The sequence below is a fragment of the Lithobates pipiens genome, unplaced genomic scaffold, assembly GCF_037356315.1.
Source record: "Lithobates pipiens isolate NorthernLeopardFrog02 unplaced genomic scaffold, aLitPip1_a1.2 Scaffold_8, whole genome shotgun sequence".
Classification (NCBI taxonomy): domain Eukaryota; kingdom Metazoa; phylum Chordata; class Amphibia; order Anura; family Ranidae; genus Lithobates; species Lithobates pipiens.
This window is the reverse complement of record NW_027507903.1, coordinates 216,338,760-216,355,669: the sequence shown is the minus strand read 5'-3', so window position 1 is coordinate 216,355,669 and position 16,910 is coordinate 216,338,760.

Genomic DNA, 16,910 nt, shown 5'->3' with positions numbered 1-16,910 from the left:
TATTCTGCCCATATTTTTAAGTATGTCTCATTTTTGTTTAGGGCTGACAGACCAATGAAAGGTGATTTTTTTTTTAAATCAGGTGCCAACATTGCTTTAAATTTAACCACTATCTCTCACACCTGTACACTCACCTATGGACCAGACTGATTTTTACGCTTCAGCTATGGGCCTTTTTCTTTGAGAATACCTTTGTCATTCCATAGGATAACAAATTAACATATATGTGTTTTTTTTTTTAAAGGATGAACAGTACTTCTGGCAATATTGTCTTGCAAGTGGTTAAAACAAACTCATGGTTGCCATAACCTTTGTATCATTTTTTTAGCTGGTGATCGGTTGTTCAGTAAAAGTGATCCTGGTGCTGCTACAGCTTACAGCTGCCCAATCAATTTTACTGTAGTGAAAGGCCCTCCCATTGTGGTTTCCAGCCTCTCCTACTGCCCCCTAGTGAGGGCAGAAAGAGGCTGAGGAACTGTAAGGTACCTGTGGTAGGTAGTGTCCGAAGTAGAGGATTTAGACGAAAATTTTGTCAGGCAGGTCAAGTCATCAACAGATCAGGCAAAGCGGTACAAACTTGAAATCAAAAGAATGGTCAGGGAGGCAGAGGTCATACACTAAGACCCCTTTCACACCACACCGCCCTTTGCATCGGCGGTAAAACGCCGCTATTTTTAGCGGCGTTTTACCGCCGGATTTGCGGCGCATTTCGGCCGATAGCGGGGTGCTTTTACCCCCCGCTAGTGGCAGTGAAAGAGTTAAAACCGCCAGCAATACGCCGCAATGGCGGCGTTTTGCCGGCGGCATTACAGCGCTGCCCCATTGATTTCAATGGGGAGCAGTGGTGGAGGAGCGGTAAACACACCGCTCCTTCACCGCTCCAAAGAAGCTGCTGGCAGGACTTTTTTCTGACGTCCTGCCAGCGCACCGCTGTAGTGTGAAAGCCCTCGGGGCTTTCACACTACACACAATGGTGCAGCTTCTTTAGGGCGGATTGCAGGCGCTATTTCTAACGTTATAGCGCCTGCAAAACGCCCTGGTGTGAAAGGGGTGTAACTGACAGTGAAGTACCAAATCAGCAGGCACATAGTCAAAATCACAGAACTATCACTGCACCCAAGGAGCAAGTCCAAACAAACGGGCACTGAGTAACAGGAAGTGCTGCTATTTATGGGCTGCTTGATTGTACATTGTCTGCAGCTGGCAGCAGGTGGGGCTAATGAGTCTAATGCAATGCATCAAGCTGGGAGAACATTGCAATTACTCCAGAGCTCCTCCGTGGCACAAGAGGTAAGACTGCAGCTGAGGGTCCAGGAACATCCTGGTTCAAAGACACCCAGGTACATGACAAGGCCCCCTCCCCAGTGGACCCCTCAGGGGGCCTATCGGCGATAAGGGAAAGGGGGCATGGAAGTCTTGAATAAGAGCACATGCAAAGCTTTGGCTGGAACCCAGGAACCGTCCGTGACGGGATATCCCTTCCAATGAACTAGATACCACAGGCCACGACCCTGCGTTCTAGAATCCAGAATCTTAGAGACTTTAAACTCAAGTTGTCCATCAACAAGAACAGGAGGGAGGTAGCTGTTAAGTTTTGGAGTAGCGATTGAAAATTGCCTTTTTGAGGAGAGAAGCGCGGAATACGGGATGTATCCGGAGACAGGAGGGCAATTTTAACCGATAGGAGACTAGCCCGACTCTACCAATAATTCTGTAAGGACCAATGAATCAAGGGTCCAATTTGGTAGAAGGTTGTTTCAGTCTCATGTATTTGGTTAATAGCCAAACTCTGCCCCCACCATATATGGAGGTATATGGCGTTTGCATTTGTTGGAGAAAAGTGCATACTGATTCCATAGTAATAAGCAAATCTTTTTCCAGTGTAGCAGAATATTTTTCACCCCCTGATCTGCTGCTGGTACACCAGAAGAAGGTTGAAGTAGGGAAAAAGTCTGAGTGTGGTAGCCTGGGGCTGCGTAGAATGGTGTGGTGTGAAGAGCACTGTGCCAATGGGAGTTAATGGCAAATTCAGCCAAAGGAAAATACTAAGACCAATTGGAGTGTAACGCCATGACATAATGTCAAAGATAGGTTTCCAGGGTCTGGTTCATGCGTTCAGTTTGACCATGTGTTTGAGGGTGATGTGAGGTAGAGAGTGAGAGCATTACTCCTAGTTTCTTACAGAATGCTCTCCAGATTCGGGAAACAAACCTGGATCCACAGTCTGAGATGACATTGGTAGATATGCCTTGATATTTCACAATATGGGAAAGGAAGCGGGTAGACAGTGCTTGCGCTGTAGATAATCCAGGGAGCGGTATAAAATGAGACATTTTGGAAAAAAAAAATAATTATACAATGCAGACATACCATAGTTAGGCCTCTTTCACACGGGGCGGATCAGTAATGATCCGCCCCGTGAAGATCCGCTCGCTCAGCGGGGATCGCTCCGTTGTCCCCGCTGAGCTGGCTGCGGACAGGGCGGTCTCCGCACACTGTGCGGGGACCGCCCTGTCAGCTCTCCGCTCTCCTCTATGGGGATCGGACGAGCACGGACCGTGTGTCCGTGTACGTCCGATCCGCTCTGCAGACGGATAGAAAAATAGGATTTTCCTCCGTCTGCAGAATCGGACTGTTGCGGAGGCGGACGAAATTGGGTGTCTGCGGATGCTCATCCGCAGACACCCGCTATCCCATAGGGATGAATGGATGTCCGTATTTCATCCGCAAACGGATGGATGAAATACGGACATACCATCAGCATGTGTGAAAGGGGCCTTACATATAAAAAAAGGACATGTCCATTGAGTTCAACCAAAAAATATTAGAAAAATTAACAATTTGTATCTGCCAGATCCAAAACCTACAGTTGTTCCATTCATCCATATAATAGCTAATCAATTTCATAGGGCGAGGAAGGAAGGAAATGTAAAACAAATTAAAACACTTCTTACATAATATGCTCAAATGTTTTGTCAGAAATGTAGGAATCATATTTGTTTTCATATAGTGTGTGTTTTCTAAAGCAGCTTACATTTGTGTGCCAAGAATAAGTATTATTTTCTTTGTTAGAATGGTTCATGTGACAGTAGGCTCAGCAGCTTACAAGTTTCCACCAAGACGGCATACTCCAGGTGCGGCCGGACCAGAGTCTTGTAGAGTGGGAGAATTATCAGTTCAACTCTTGAGTGAATCCCCTTCACAAATCTGAAAAAACAAAATCTAAAAATTGCAGCTTATATTTTTAGAGGCTTTTTTCTGGAACTTCCAGCAAGGAAAATTCTGCTTGGTTTTCTTTGTTATGAAAGGGGGGGGGGGGGGGCTGGGAGTCTGTGTTTACCATAGTTAACGCTTTCTGGATGAATCAAATTCAGTTGTTTAGGAGCTGGGCTTCCCCATTGTACTGTATGTCCAGATTTGCATTGTATTCTCCATCCTCGGCCATTGTATGTCAATTATAACTGGGCTTAACCAGGCAAAGTAGACAGCCTTGTGATAAACAAACACACAGTCCCCATATAACAGTATGTCTCAATGGCAATGATTTTGATCAGGTTTGTGATATTCTAGCATTGCTGCTATAATCAGTGCTACCAACAAGTTTAGGCTGCCTCTGACTGCATCCTTTGGAATGATGGGCAGCCCATAGAAGAGCTTACCAACTTGTCCTGAGCATGATGATACAGCATCTAGCCACTTTGCCACAGGATCACATCAATACACCAGACCTTACGCTGCAGTGGTACTGTCATGAAAGTCTGAAAATATTTGTTTTCAAGAAAGCTAAAATAAAATGGACCATAAATCATTAGTTTCTTGTTAAAGAGGTTTATGTCCCTTGCAGCTTTTTTTTTTTTTAACAGTAAATAGGAATATAATATACTTAGTAAAGAATTAGGAATTGAAGTTAATTCTCTGGGGAGGGATGGATGAATGAGCTAAGAGAGTAAAAGGGTAAAACTTATTACAGTTATTAATGCAGAAAAAAAACGAATTATAAGCTCTAGAACATAGCCTATGTTGGAGTATCAGAAAGATCCTGGTAACAGATCAAAGTGCAACAACTTGAGAATGAAAGAAATTTCTGAGTCTGTGACTGAATTGGAGAAATATACATTTAAGCACGTTATGGAGATTGCATATATTTTCTTCTATAAAGGCTTTTCTTTCTAATGCAACATAAAAAAAAAATGAAAAACTTAATTAAATATCAAAAGGTGTAAAAAAAGAAAAATTATAAGAAAAATAATAGCTAAGGTGAGAAAAGCAGTTAATGAAGGCTGATTGAAGTTAACAAAGGGTTAAGGTTCTGCCGCGGAGGGCATGCAGCTTGAAAAATGCCAATGTTTGTTCAAATTTGTGAACTAAGATTCTAGCATAGTTTCTGTTATAAATGGACCAGCACCATCTAGTGACCAAGTGGAATAGTGTCATTCATGCTATTTGTTTAGTCATTCTGGGAGGGTCAAATAAATCAAAGGTCATCTACCATATGTGTTTATGTTCAGACTTTGTGAAACCATCACAGGTAGAAACTCTGATTTCTGCCTTTTTTACTGCTACTGTGTTTAGGGTCTGTCATAGACTCTCCGTGGACTTTGTTATGCTAGCCAGCTACAGTTAGATACAGTGCCTTGAAAAAGTATTCATGTCGCTTTAAATTTTCCACATTTTGTCATGTTACAACCAAAAACATAAATGTATTTTATTGATTAGACCAACACAAAGTGGCACATCATTTTGAAGTAGAAGCGAAATAATAAATGGTTTTCAACATTTTTTACAAAAAAATGTGAAAAGTGTGGTGTGCATTTATTTGTATTCAGACCCCTTTACTCTGACACCCCTAACTAAAATCTAGTATAACCATTTGCCTTCAGAAGTCATTTAATTAGTAAATAGCCCACCTGTGTGCAATTTAATCTCAGTATAAATACAACTGTTCTTTGAAGCCCTCAGAGGTTTGTTAAAGGACCTTAATGAACAAACAGCATCATAAAGGCAAGGAACACACCAGACAGGTCAGGAAAAAAAGTTGTGGAGAAGTTTAAAGCAGGGGTTAGGTTATAAAAAATGTCCCAAGCTTTGAATATCTCATAGAGCACTGTTCAATCCATCATCCAAAAATTGAAGTAGTATAGCACAACTGCAAACTTACCAATTGAACTTTTGAGCCTAAAAGCAAAACGCTATCTGTGGCAGAAAACTAACACTGTACATCACCCTTAGCATACCATCCCCACTGTGAAACATAGTGGTGGCTGCATCATGTTGTGGGGATGCATTTCTTCAGCAGGGACAGGGAAGCTGGTTAGAGTTGATGGGAAGATGGATGGAGCCAAAGACAGAGCAATCTTATGCCGCGTACACACGACCGAACTTTCCGTCAGAAAAGGTCAGTCGGAATAATTTCATCGGATATTTCGATCGTGTGGGGGCTTCAGGGGACTTTTTTTTTTTTTTTTTTTTAAGTCCGAAGGACCAAATACGACGCAAGGGCAGCTTTTGGCTACTGGCTATTGAACTTCCTTTTTTAGTCCCGTCGTATGTCATTGCGTTCGAAACTAACAGACTTGTGGTGTGATCGTGTGTAGGCAAGTCCGTTCAGAAAGAGCGTCAGTTTATTCTGATGGAAAGTCTGGTCATGTGTACGCGGCATTAGAAGAATACCTGTTAGAATCTGCAAAATATTTGAGAACGGGGACAAAGGTTCACTTTCCAGCAGGGCAACGATCCCAAACATACAGCCAGAGCTACAATGGAATGGTTTAGATCAAAGCATATTCATGTGATAGAATAGCCCCAGTCAAAGTCCAGACCTAAATCCAGCTGGGAATCTATGGCAAGACTTGAAAATTGCTGTTAACAGATGTTCTCCATCCTATCTGACATAGCTTGAGCAATTTTGCAAAGAACGGACAAAAACGTCCTTCTCTAGATGTGCAAAGCTGGTAGGGATATCCCCAAAAAGACTTCCAGCTGTAACTGCAGTGAAAGGTGGTTCTACAAAGCACTGACTCAGGGGGGTGGGGGTGGGGCTGAATACAAATGCACGCCACACTTTTTACATATTTATTCGCAAAGAAATTTGAAAAACATTTATCTTTTTCCTTCCACTTCACAATTATGTGCCACTTTGTGTTGGTCTATCACATAAAATTGCAGTAAAATACATTTACATTTTTGGTTGTAACATAACAAAATGTGGAAAATTTCAAGGGGTATGAATACTTTTTCAAGGCACTGTATATCCTGTCCCGCTCATATCTAGATTTATGATAGCCCATATATTAGTGCATTTGCATTGTACTGTACTGTTCATTTTACATGTTTGTGCCACTGCCATTATATACGTATTGTATACACATTTCTTCTTGTTTGTTGTTTTACACCACCCCCTGCATGCTTAATTAATCTTGAGACTCCATCACAGTCTCAATTATTCCCTAGGGGAAGGATTTAGGCTATCCATGAGGCTCTGCTAGATCTGGAATAGAGCTAACCAGTAGCGAAGCAGGTAATATGTGATTACATATGACCAATTTTTATTTAAAAAAAATACAATTAATTCTATTACCCTGGAATTGAAATCCCTTATCTCTTCATTAACTGAAGGACACCGTTCTGCTTTAGATCATTACCGTTGGGTATAGTGTGAAGGGCTGCATAAGTTGACAATTTTAAACAACAACCTCTAATAAATAAAAATAAATGTTCTTGTTTGTGTATAGAAGGGCACAGCTCTGCTTTTTATTACCACTGAGATGCCCCAAGGCAGTGCCACTAATAGGTCTGGCAACGCCCCCAAATAAAGAAAATGGAAATTAAGCCAAAAGCTGGCATCAACTGTTAGGACCACATCCACCTTGTAAAACTTGGTGAATATATGAACTGAAGATCAAGTGACTGCCTTACAAAGCTGAGAAATTGATGCTTGAGAGAAACTCTAGGATGCACTTTTCATACTCATACCCAGTTCTTGGTAGCATATACTTGGACTATAGTTTTCCATTGTTTACAGCTCAGCACAAATAGACCCTATTTAGACCCTCAACAAAAAAGGGAACCTGACCTGATGTGATAGTCAACACATCCTAATCCAGAGAATTTATAGAAATGACCTTAGACTGGACTGGCATAGGCCAAAGTGACAGGAGCACAAAGCCTTTAATTAGGTGACAAGCCGATACCAACTTAGAGTCTTGGATGCATAATGATCTTATCCTTGAAGGACCAAAAATTGTGGCTTTCAGGACAACACTGCAAGCTCTGAGTATCTATATATTAAAAAGTATTGGCTACTAGGAATGTCACCTTCTGAGCAGCGGGATTTAGCAAATGATCTAAAAAAAAAAGGCAGTTTTTGCAATGCCAACAATGGGCTTGGGGTTCACACGGTAACAACAGTGGTCTGACTGGATGTGTATAACACCCTAAACAAAGGTGCAGACAAGTGGCAGCATTGCCAAAGAATGCTGGAAACAGGACTACTAACGTTAATACCTGACCCTAATTGTGCTTAAGGCCAACCACTATTCCACCCTGTGCTGCAGGAAAGCCAGGTAGGCAACCAAGAAGGGTGTACTCACACCATGCAAAATACATGTTCCATGGTAAACATACCTCAATTGGCAGCTCCCTTTTTTTTCATCAGCACTTGGCTTTCAATAGTCAAGCCATTAAACCAATGGCAGTAAAGCAGGATGCAAAACAGGCCCTTGCAAGAACAAGCCTTCTCAATGCAGTAGATACCAAGAAACATCCAAAACCAGATGGAGGACATTTGTGTACCATGATCTGCAGGGCCAATCTGGAGGAATCAAACTCACCAAGTTCCCATAAACTTCGATCCTGGGCAGCATCTGCAGCAAAATATTTACCAGTGGGTAAGCATATATTATTTCTATGATTATTATTGTCACTCAGGACTTATATAACATCAATGGTATACAACACAAAGGGAAACAGTTAAGTTACCCCCACACATTGGCAAATGTAGTGCATTTTTGGTGTGGTAAAAAAAAAAAAAGGAAGAAGAAGGTCATGGACCTATTTGCCTATGTTTCTGTGGGTAGGGCAGCCTATTCAAATAACTACTCTAAAAGGTGGGCAAAAACAATATCTCTATAGTGAATAATACAAAAATGTGTGTGAAAAAAATAAGGTTAACTCATAATAAACAAAGTGCATCAAATACATATTAAATAGCAGCCCCATAACATACAATTAATTAATGCAAAACTAAGAAGTAATCTTCAAAGAAAAATATATAAACATTTCAAATGTAAAATATTGAAAATTATGAAAGTCCTCGTATAAGAGTCCCAAACCACCCCAGAATGTACTAGTTACCTTACCAAAAAGTAATGATCTCTAAATGATAAGAGATCAACAGTGCAGAAAACAATTGGGGGTCACCACTCAGGATACCACTGACACCACTGCCTACACAGCCTTTCAATGTTTTTTAAAAGCCAGTGCCTCAAAGTAATAATAGGCAGGAGCAATAACAAAAGACCAGAGAGCAGTATGCTAAAACCACATGATTTATGAAGAGTAGAGATACTCACAAAAGTTAGCATGTACAGCAGGCATACATCATCATATGCCACTGGCCTCACCCAGGGTGTAAGCATGGGTCACTTTTGAGAGGGGCAGCAGTCCTTGCCGCTAAGAAAAGCAGCTCTGATTATACAGAATTAGGGGGTCAGAATTAAAAGTAATATACATACAGTACATACACCCACACACCTTTTAAAAACTGTAGTACTGTACCTGCATTTGCACTGCCAGGTACTGCCCTATAGGGGGAGACAGAGAGGTCAGGACTTTTTAACCAGGTCGCAGCATCTTTGTTAATAAAAGGCTGACCTAATCTAACCCCACCTTTGCCAAGAAAAAAACCTGGCAAAGTATGGACTCCATGACCATGTACCTAACAATTGTTTCTGTGGAATACTCCACTGAGATAACCATGGCCTAGTTAAGCCTAGATAAAAAAAAAGATCCACCAGGGGGATGTGAAAGAACCATTGGTCAGGAGTATACTGGGACACCGGATGTCCTCAAAAAGGGTGCCTAGGAAAGCAGCTCCCACACAGTTTTCAAATGCTGTAGATAAGCTCACTTAAAATGCTATATGGTCCAGGCCCTGTGGCACATGCATAAAAAAGTCTCTGAGCAGATAGGGCCCCCATAGATGGACAGCTGATCCTTTTTATAGTTTGGATGTAATGTGTGCAGCAAAAGGCAACACAATAGCAGAGTAATGGCCCTTTAACAATGAAACCACTAGGGGCACAAAAGCTTGGTCCTCTTCTAGTGGTGGAGGGTACTTATCATGGGCGTCACTACACCCAATGGCCTTGGGTGCTCAGGTAGGTGAAGACTCTGTGACTTGGTTCAGGTTGCAGCAGCAGCCCTTGGTCATGCTGTCCTAGTATGCAGGAGCAATAACCTGCACAGCTAGAGCATGCTGGAGATCACTGGCCAGCCTGGCAGAGCCACTATTTTAAAACTATCCTCAAACACTGGCAACTCCATCTACCATCCAGGGGTGTCGTCCAACCAGAATACATGCAAGAGTTAAGTAAAGTGAGAGTGCAAGGTTACTTTAACAGACATCAAATGCAGATTGAAAGTAACCACTTTGATCTGATATTGTACGTGAAAGAAAGAATACAATGTAACAATAAGGTTGTTACATCCTATTTTTCAATAAAGCTTCTGAACACAGTTTTAACTCTGTCCGGCTGTCATTTTGACAGCTGGGAATTGCAAATAGTGGCCATGGAGACAGGAACGGCTCAAATGGCTAAGGTACTTCTCTGAAGTTTTTAGGGCATATGCAGTATGAAGTCCTCAACTGGTTAAGTATTCCTTTAACAAACAAAAAAATGTCATAGTAGCTACAAGAAATCAAAATGTATTTTAAAAGAAAGCAAAGAGAACAAAAAGTTTTGAATTCAGAGGGTCGGCATGATCTCTAGACAACTAGCATTTTCAGAATGAAAAGCCAGCAATGGCAGTCTCCATAAATCCCTTAGGAAAGGTCTCCCACAAAGGGATTCAACTCCAAATTTACACATACACTATGTTACCAAAAGTATTGGGACACCTGTCATTACACCCGCATGAACTTTAATGGCATCCCAGTCTTAGTCCATAGGGTTCAATATTGAGTTGGCCCACCCTTTGCAGCTATAACAGCTTCAACTCTTCTGGTAGGGCTGTCCACAAGGTTTAGGAATGTGTCTAAGGGAATGTTTGACCATTCTTCCAGAAGCTCTTTTGTGAGGTAAGGCAATGATGTGGACGAGAAGGCCTGGCTTGCAGTCTCTGCTCCAATTCATCCCAAAAGTGATCAATTGGGTGGAGGTGCAGACCAGTCAACTTCCCCCACCCCAAACTCGCTCATCCATGTCTTTATGGACCTTGCTTTCTGCATTGATCCAAATCGTTTTGGTGGAGGGGGATTATGGTGTGGGCAGGGGCAGACTGACAACACTCAGGGCCCCCAGACCAAATGAAGCAAGAGGTCCCTTTCAGGCCCCGCCCATGACCCATCCCTGGCCCCACCCCTACTTTTTGCACAAAGTCAACTTCTGCCTTTCTTTTTATAAACACAGTTTATTAACAGCATCTTTCAACACAAAGAAGGGGAGTCTCTCGCTAACAGAGGCCCTCTCTGTATCCATTAGAGAGTCTGTTAGAAAACGTCCCCTTCAGGCACCATTAGAGACTACAGAATCTAATGGGACCTGGAGGGGGGTCTCTTTAACAGAGGCCTTCTCAGGGGGTGTGCTGTGCATGGAGCACAGGGTTCAGGGGGTGCACTGTGTATGAAGTGCAGGGCTCAGGGGATGTGCTGTGTTCTCCCAGTACAAAGCTCTCTTCCGCACAGATTCCAGTTCAGAGCTCTGCCCCCCCCCCCACCATGACCTTCCAGTACAGAACTATCCTATGAAGAGGAATACTAGTGTCCGAGCAGGGGCTGCTGCTTATGTAGATGCCTCGTCCTCTACCCTTTCCTCATGCCCTGCCTTTCCTCTAGTCCTGGGGTGATGCAGGGTCAGAGTGCTGGGGGCCCACGCAGCAGCAAACTGACAAGTGAATTGATGATGGAAGTCCAAAAAGGACAAAAAAAAAAGGACAGTAGGGAATCCTGGTGTCGGTAGTATTGGAAAGCATCAGGGGTGTACCTAGACCATTTGGCACCCGGGCTGGAACCTGTATCTGGCACGCTTGCCCCAATTTTAACATGTAAAAACACCCACAAAAAATTGCAATGTCTTCAAGATTATTTTTTGCACACATTTCACAGTCTCCCATCACAGTACCCCTTGCATTCTGCCCCCCAACCCCCTCTCTTATCACAGTGCCCCTATTTACTCTCTGCCTCCTCTGCACAGTCCTATCTTCAGTGTAAACAGATAGATAACACTATTAGCAATAGCAATGTGTTTTAGTAAGATAAGAGGCTGCAGGCATACTACAGGGGATGGTTAGAGACTAAAGACATGATACATGAAAGGGTCAGAGACTGCAGACAGTACAGATGGTCAGAGACTGCAGACAGTACAGGAGATGGTCAGAGATTGCAGACATGATACAATAGATAGTCAGAGACTGCTGTCATACTACAGGAGATGGTCAGACAATGCACTGAGGGGGAAGCCAGGGAGCACGGTGGGAGGCCTGGAGAGCAGAGGGGCAGAGAGCACTGGGGGGAGCCAGGGAGCAGAGGGGTCCTGGAGAGAACAGGGGGACAGCAGAGAACACTGTGGGGAGCCAGAAAGCACAGGGGGGCCTTGAGATAACAGGGGGGAGAGCACTGGGGGGAATCAGGGAGCAAGGGGGGGCCCGGAGAGAACGGGGGGCAGAGAGGACTAGGGGGAGCCAGGGAGCACGGGGGGTGGAGAGAACCGGGGGGGTAGAGAACACTTGGGGAAAGGACATGGGGGAGAAAGGGGGGCAGAGAGCACTGTGGAAGCCGGAGAGCACGGGGGGAGCCAAGGGGTGTGGAGGGCACTGGGGGGTGAGAAAGGGCATGTGGAGCCAGGGAGCACAGGGGGGCCAAGAAAAAACAGAGGGGCAGCAAAAGAAGTTGGAAAGGAGGAGTGACAGGGAAGCAGCATATAGAGGAAGCCATCTTTCCATATTCCTACTGCAACCGCTGAATACATAATTACCCTCCTGCAGGTGGCATCAGGCGATGAGATCGGGAGCTTCTTCTCCTTCATGGTCATGGGGCAACTGGGTAGTTTCTACTCCCCCGACTACTGAACCGAATAGGCGGACCATGTAAGCAGCATGGGCTGAAGGCATTCAGCCTAGTTACTACAGCTGCTTTGGACCCCCATGGACATGGGGTCCAGATGTGCCTGCTGACACCCCCCCAATGTGCGGCACCCGGGGCAGACTTCCCCAATGGAGAGGATGTCTCGCCTGCCCTCTTTCTTACCTCCTCACTGCATGGTCACTGGCTGCTTTTCAGTGGGAACAGCTGGGACTCCACAACAACAGCTCTCGCTCTCCTAGACTGCATAGCACAGGAGATGCTGTGCTGCACCTGCAAGTCCTCTATGTTCCAGAAGGTGGCGGGCCCTCAGACCACGGCTGAATCGACCGGTCAGTCTGCCCCTGGATGTTGGGTTGCTTTTCAGGGGTGAAGGGAAGGGAATTCTTCAGGTGTCAGCATACCAAGACATTTAGGACAATTTCATGCTCCTAACTTGGGGAACAGTTTTGGGATGGCCCCTTTGATGGGAGTCCCTTTGAGAGAGGGGTACGTGGAACCCAGCTTACCTTAGAGGGTTTAGGAAACTCCTTTTTCAGCTCCCCAGGCCTCTCTTATGTGTAAGGTACCCTGTGTCTATTAGGAGCACAGGGTGATATGACCTGAGAATCCCAGTCTGGACGCCCTAACCAGACTCTCAGTACAACCACACTGGACTCAGCATTTTGTTTTACCCCTGAACCAGCCAGTTTGTCTACACTATGTTTAGAACACTGACATTGGACATAAGAGTTTCCTCAATTGTTGACAAAGTTGGCTGCGTGCCCAGTTTAGGTTTAAAAGATGTATTGAAATGTTTGAAATGTACCTGCGCCTCATGGTATTGGATGTAAAGTTTATCCCACCTGTGTCTCTATACCAACAAGGAGGGGGGATTGTCTCCAGAGATATATACTTGTGTCTGTTCTTCAATAAAAGTCTTAATCTTCATCCACCCTACACTGAGTTATGGCTAGGGACTGGGTGGACTAAGGGATATTGGATTGTGCTGGTACCGGGCAAGGGAAGCTTATACAGCGGAATATCGCTGCTTCTGTGGGCATGTCAATGGTCTGGAGCTCGGGACGTGGAGTCGTGATGTCACCAAAATCCACTCCCAGCTGTACATTCCTGATTTCAAGTCCCACAATACCGATGCGCTGAACATCTACTGCTGGAAGAGCCAGAGGAGGTAGAGGGAGGGATCTGTGTGGATGTGCTGTGTGTGGCTGCGGGAGACTCGCCCCCTTGATTCATGCTCATGCATAGGTCTCTTCATTAGGTCTGTCAATCACAACAGAGTGGGTGTGGCAGCATTTTTTTTATGTTTTGGATTTTTTACTGTAAGAAACTGGCGAGGATTACAAATGACAGGATACACCTTTCCCAGCCACACTGAAGACAGATTAGTTCTGCTGTTTTGCTGAGCAAGATAGACTGCTCATTTTAAATTTAGATTTTTGGGGTTTACAACCACTTTAAGCATCAAAACACTAAAGGCCTACTCTCCACTAGAAATGGGCTTGGGCTTGTTCGATATCCCACATGTCTGATCCCGCCAGGAAGCCCACACTTCACATGGCTAATCACAGGCAGTGAAACATTTACTGGTCCGCAGCTGCACAAATCGGAAAATGTCTCACTGCCTGTAATTAGCTGTGTACACTGTCGGCCTCCTAGTGGTATCGGGCATGTGGGATTTCGAACACGCCCGAGCCCATCTCGACTCTCCACTATAGGATTCTGTTCTCAGACTATATGTGGAAGGGGTTCTCCAACATCCAAGATCTGAGTATTTCATAGTCAAAAGGGCACAGATGGTCAAAAGATAAAAACCTCCGGATTCTTCTTTTAAACACGGAATTGGGGTTCTGCCTTTCAAACTTTTCTTTAAAAAGATCATTGATGGCGCATGCGGAAATGCAGTCATTATTACCCTTGTTGCTCTTTTGGATTGTTAACCTGAAATAAGCATGTGCATATTAGGATTTTTCAAATATGGCATATACATGCTTGTTCCAGGTCAGGGACTCACAGAGTCAAGTAGTATAAAAGCATAATAGCACAGTACCCAAAGATTAAAAAACAGATGAGCAAACACGGATTCCATATTTTTTTAGTGTGAACAGTTTGGTAAATAAAAGACAATACAATATTAATCAAGTAACTTTATTTCACATTGTTCCATTGTTGCACCAACTAATATGAACATCTGGTAAAGAGATCATCATAATAGTTATTCTGCATGAATGAGGCCAGTAATACACGCATATATTAAATTCAACAATTCTGCTGGTTGCCCAGAATAGAAAATGTCTGCAGAAAACACTGCTTTTATTATCAAGGTCAAACACTGTACAACAAACCAACTAATCTACACAGATAACTCAGAAAAGCTTGTTATGTTATAATGGCAAACTGAACCGAAGGCAATGCACCTTTATACAAGTTTATGCATATGCAAACATATACATACATCATAATTCTTCTTGCCTCTTATTGTCTCAAAAAAATAGGTTAAAAACACAACACTGTATGTTATATTCCAAAAGCCACAACCAATTCTAGAAATTCAAAACTGCAAAAATGCCCAGTACAAAGCTAACATTACTATCATTCTTTAAGTAGAATCTGTTTTCTTTACTAAAACATAAATATTTTTTACCTTTTATTTTCTTCTGACATTCAAAATTGTAGTCAATATGGCTGAAATATTATTTAAAAAGCATGTATGTACAAATAGTGTTTAATACATAAAGTATTTGGCATAATTATCACAATCATACTGCATATGCAAGCCTGTTCATTTGATTTTCAGTGGAATATCTTAATAAAGTTAACCAGTTATGTACAAAAATACTTGAACTTTTACTATAGAAAAATGTCACCTGCTAGCAATTTTCTTGGGAAAATATATTAAAAAAGTGGTCAATCTCTTTCATTCAGACGGGTTGTAAATGCAATATACACACTTTACCAAAAATCATCTTCCCAGCTAAAAAAGGAAAATAGTTTACTTTATCGATTGGACAGGAGGGTTTAAATGCATATTCTGAGAAATGCCACAAACATCAAAGACAAGAGAACGATGAAAGCAATTGTGTAAGGTGCTTTGTTCTTGACAGAGATGTAAAATGATGTGCTGGAACAGGTGGCATGTCTGTCTGTTAGGGACATTAAACTAATACAGTAAAACAGTAGAAAGGCAGAAGTAAGCCATGCACATATTTCTAGGAAAAAATGAATGACAGTGGGACAAAACACAAACTGGAAAAGTGAAACATTTCTCCTGTAAGAATGTATGGTAGAACAATACACTATTAGGGTTTACTTCTTATTTTTGAAGATGGTCCCGAACAAAATCACACAATCAGTGCAATGTAAAGCTCTACTAAGGCCCAGTACAAAACCGTAGAAAAGTAATGGGCTGCACTTTAAAGGAAGGTTGGGAAAATAGACCACATGCTGTGAGCCAACATAGGACAAAATGCTTACGTTTGTTGAGCTCAACTATCTACTCATACAATGGCTAAAGGTGGATAGGGATGGGCTAAATGTCAAGCTGTTTCTCTTAGGGTCACATTGCTGACCGCTTAAAAGTTTTAGCCCTTGTACACACGGTCAGAGATTCCGTCGGAATGTTTCCTATCGTACCGTGTTGTTAGACATTCCGACTGTGTGTGCTCTGCATCGGACTGTTTCCGTCGGAATATCCGACGGACCAATTTTTCCAACTTGCTGGTAACATTTTCCAACAAAATGCTCCGATCTGACATACTCCGATCATGTGTAGCCTACTCCGATGGACAAAGTGCCACGCATGCTCAGATCAAATTCCTAGACCAAAGCTATTGGCTACTAGCCTGAACGTAGTCCTGTCGTAACGAAATAACGTCCTCACGTTATGTACAATCGGATTTTCCAACAACTTAGTCCGACCGTGTGTATGCAATATCACTTCCAGACCTCTTCCGGAATTACTCAGACGGATTTGATTGTCGGAATCTCCAACCGTGTGTACAAGGGCTTAGAATTAGGATTTCAATAGTATTTACATTCAAATAGGTATTCTATTGGGCAGGACTGCCGAGTTACTATTTGCTAATAATTTAGGTGCAGGAATTTGCACGGTGTGTCTTTTTCACCATGTAGCCCACTTGCCCTAATCTCTGAGCATGTTACTAGATCTCATTGAAATACAATGGTAATAACTAGTGATGTCAATTAAAGAAGATTCAGTGTGTAAAATGCCAAGTTAACGACTTCAAAGTTGTTTCTTTTCTTGGATGGTGGCCAATGAAGGCACACTGTGTATATCCAATTCCATAAAATCCTCTGGTGGTTTCCTGATATTGCCTTTCCCACAACAGCAAATGAAGAAAGCGACAAGAGGGACCTTATGACACCAATCTAAAGACTGACACTGCATATAAGTATACATTTCCACATGAATCTTTTAGCAATACTGTACACCCTATGGTTAGGGTTACATGGGGGAGGTTAATCTCCTGCTACTCAGAGATTAAATGGCCTGTTAGCAGTCACCTCATTTGTAGCACTCTGAAATCAATGTGTTTGCTAATGAGATGACTTAAACAAGTGGTTAAGTTTCACAGTAGCAAGAGATTAAAAC